Consider the following 4,383-nt stretch of genomic DNA (forward strand, 5'->3'; position numbering starts at 1 on the left):
AAAGCAATTCCAACAGGGAAGTACATACAACTAATTTGCAAATTTAAAAATTTTAAATATATATTTATATCATAAGTTTTTATGAAGTTCAGAACACATATTTTTCTGTTCCTTACAAATGTTATATATACAGGTTTTGAGAAGAATATTAGTATACTGTATCAATAAAAATAAAAAATTAAGATGAATGGGTTACTACATTCAAATGAAACTCAAATTATTTCATTATGATTTTACTTGTGTGATACAATGATTCAACCAGTTTTCTTATTTTGTAGCTGAACTAATAATCAAATAATATTTATTCAATTTTTACAAAGCTGTCATTTGAAATCATAATTGATAAACTAAACTTCATGTGCAGACATTTAAAAAGATAGAGCAAAACGTCTTTCTCATCAATGAGTGCATACTTCCCTTTTCAGTTAAAAATAAAAATAAGATAAGATAAAAAGGAATGATCATAATTTCCAAATCATGATGGGAGTTCTAGATACTGAATATATTTCAATGTGTTTAAAGAAAGAGTCAGTTTATAATTTATAAGAAACTACATCTTGATAATTGGTTGTATAAGATTGTGATGTGACACTCTGCCCATAGTTTTACATTTCTGAATGCCATGTTTCTCCTTGTCATAGGATCTTTGCACATACTGTTCCCTCTACCTAGTTGCTATCCTTCACCCACTCAACATCTGCTCTTTCTTTAGATCTCATCTCAAAAATTAATTTCTCATGGAAGTTTTCTTTTATCTCCTTAAAAAGGTCAATTTCCCCTTTTATGCTCTCATCAAACCATTTTATTTAATTAATACTTACCATATTTCATTGAAACAAAGACTGCTGGTAAAAAGATAGACCTTATTTTATGTTATAACTTGAAAAAAAGATGTGCTACCAATTAAACTCTGACACAATATTTCATGATTCAGAGTTGTTACTCTTAATAAAAGTACTTTTTCAGAAATAGTTAGATACATTTTATCATATATCTACATAGGAAAATTGTGTTGGCAATCAAGTCTACCTCACTGTGACATAAGAGAAATGACTTCTACTTATTGCCTTCTACCACTTTATCAAAGGAGCAACTAAGTTTAGGAACAGTTCGGAATAAAGAGATCAGTTCTCCTGCAGCAAGGCATTCCCTTATACAGAGGTGGAAGTAGAGTTAACTTTTATAAAAGTCCCAGCTAAAAGCATTCCCTTGAGTCCTTGAGTCAGAAAAGATAGGCAGGGAGATAGCCAACCTTATCCAGCCTGCTCAGTTCTGCTTCTTTCAAGTCATTGTTTCATAAATTCTATCCCCAATCCAATTTTATAAATGAATAACTATTTCTAGAATAAAAGAAACTTTGGCCCAGAGAATTTACTCTCAGTGGCACATTGTCCAAAAGATGAATTTTAAGAGGGAAAGATATAAGATAAATAGGAACACAACTTATTTTCACTCTAATGTTATACATTATGAAAAAAATAAATCAAATACTACTCTACAAATAAAACCCCTCCAGTTGTAAAATCTACACTAACAAAAGAGAAACTTGCAAATTGACCATCACTCTGATACACCCAACAGCCAATCAGGAGCGAGTACGCAAATTAACCCAACAAAGATGGCAGCAGCTAAGGAGCTGGAGTGAGCAGGAGGCTTGGGTTGACCTCGGTTATGGAGGAAGCCAAGCTTCCCACCCACCCTGGCTGGCCCTGGACTCTGCTCAAGGCTACAAAGTTTCAATTACAGAAGATAAATAAATCCCAGATACCTGCTTCCAGCAGGCCTTGGCCTCCACTGAAGGAGGTGCTGGAAAAAAATAAAAATAAAAGGAGGGGCTGGGAGCCTGGATCAGCAGGGGGTGTGGCCAGCCTGAAAACAGGCATCAGCCCCTCACTCAAGCTGACTAGGCATCCCAGCAGGGACACTCAACCTGAAGGGGGTGTGGCCAGCCTTAAAATGGCTCTCAACCCCTCATGTAAGCTGGCCACAACCCTATGGGGTGAGGGTCCCTGCTGGGGGGTGTGGACAACCTGAAAACCACCCTCAGCTTCTCACCCAGGCTGGCCATGCCTCCCCAGCTGGAACCCTCACCCCATGGGGGCATGAATGACCTTCAAACCACTACAAGCCCCTCACCCAGGCAGCCCCACACTCCAATGGAACCCCCACCCTGATTTGGGACACTCTTCAGGGCAAACCAGTTGGCCCCTACCCATACACCAGGCCTCTATCTATACTAATAAAAGGGTAATATGCTAATTAGACTGGGGGACCCTCCAGGAGACTTTTCAGATGTTCTTCTGGATAAAGTTATAGTGGCAGGCCCAAGGTAGAGGTGATTAGAGGCCAAGAGTGGAGGGCAGTTGTGGATGTTCAGGCCAGGATGGGATTGCAGTTGTGGGTGATCAGGCTGGTGGGTGGGCAGGGCCATTGGAGGTAAGCATACCAGCAGGGGTGCCAGTTGAGGGCGAGCAGGCCTTCAGTGGGGTTTAGTTGGAGGTGATCAGGACAGCAGGGGAGGGAGAGACAGTTTGGAGTGAGCAGGGCAGCAGAGGGATAGTTGGGGGAGAGCACACTGGCACGGGGGAGCAGTTGAGGGTGATTAGGCTGGCGGGGGGGAGGCATTTGGGGGAAGCAGGCTGGCAGTGGGAGGCAGTTGGGGGCAAGCAGGCCAGCAGGCAGCAAGGTTAGGGGCAATCAGACAAGCAGGCAGGCAGGTGAGTGGTTAGGAGCTAGCAGTCCTGAATTGCGAGAGGGATGTCCGACTATAAAATGGCAGTAGGATATCCTTCCAGGAGTTCAAGATTGGAGAGGGTGCAGGCTGGGGTGAGGGACACCCCCACTCCCCATGTATGAATTTCATGCACTGGGCCTCTAGTATTTTTCATAACCACAAAAAGCACGTGCAATCCCACTTTTTTTAATGACATAGTTGTAAATTTATATCAGTGGTCCAGTTTTATTCAGGACAATGAATGACATGCTTTAATTGCACACAAAAATACTGGAATAATCTGTTCTTTTTTATTTACCTCGATTATAAAATGTCTTGGAAGTCTTAGCCATTAACATTTTTTTTTCTCAAGGAAAAGATAATTTACCCATTTAAATATATTAGGCTCTGTGTATTGTTTTTCTCCATTTGGGATCCTTGATTCCCCCTCTGAACACTTGAATGCCTGCAATAAGGGCACAATGGCACTTACTAATAGAAACTGCACCATGCATCACATTGCAATGCTGTTCCATTCCCAGGTTCACCAGCTAGAGCCACAGCTATGCAGGGTGGAGTCCAGGAGCAGAGGCCGCTCCTGTCCTCACCCACGTCTACTTCCCTTCTCCCCAGAACACCTTACAGTGCTATAAGGATAATTACCTATAGCCCCTGTTTTTCTACTCACCTCTTATTTCAATAACCAGCAGGTAAGCATACCATGCCAGGCTGAATTAGTGTTGAGCTGTTGTTGGCAGGGTTTTCTTTTATCCAGGAATGAAACAGAAGTAAAATACTGCAGGGTCTTCCTATTTTTTTTTAAACCCATTCAACTTCCTTTTGCTCCAGATTATTTGTGATACCTGTCAACATGAGCTCATCACTAGAAACAACCTCTTCTGAAAAATCAGGTTCCCAACTCCCAGTCTTCTGGGAAGCATATCAAGTATCACTGAGGGTCTTTTTTAGTCATTGCCAACCTGTTTTAATGTGTTTGTCTTTCTCCCTTTTAATAGTAGAAATTGTGTATAAAGCTCAGTGTTTATATTGACTTCATCAATACCTCTCAGAGGAAGTGGAGAATTAGTTAACTAACATATAAGAGAACCAGGAATGTTTTTAGGGACAAGATATAATATTAATTACTTGGATGTACTTCTGGTTCCCTTTACAATACCCATATCTGGCTCCCGACAAGCATCCTCACCAGAGCATGGAGGAACTCTCAGCATTTTTCAAGCAGGAATTAGGCTGAAATTACCATGTTCATAGTCAGAAAGCCTTTCAGAAGCAGAGGGCCTTATTGTGTATAGTGTCCTGGATATGGATGGCCAGCTGTGGGTTACCTGCCCTGCAGGTGCTGTCCAGGCACAACAATATAGCCCCAGTGAGCAGGAACTAAGTTCCTTCTGAATTCAGGAAATCTGACACAGGGCTTGAGGTGTGCAAGTTGGGCATCATCAATGAAGGTATTGGTCCCTCATAGACTCTCAGATATTTCTAGGCAGCTCAAGCCAACAACACATTTTATAACTTTAATTTAAAAAAGCACTAGTGAGGCTAAAAAATGAAAAAGAAATACTGGTGAAACAGAGAGGTAATAATCATAACAGAAACTAATTCTTCTTTGAAATAGGGAGGCAAAGATTTAAAAGCTTGCTATTTCCTCT

The sequence above is a fragment of the Pipistrellus kuhlii genome, unplaced genomic scaffold, assembly GCF_014108245.1.
Source record: "Pipistrellus kuhlii isolate mPipKuh1 unplaced genomic scaffold, mPipKuh1.p scaffold_m20_p_2, whole genome shotgun sequence".
In the NCBI taxonomy this organism is placed as follows: domain Eukaryota; kingdom Metazoa; phylum Chordata; class Mammalia; order Chiroptera; family Vespertilionidae; genus Pipistrellus; species Pipistrellus kuhlii.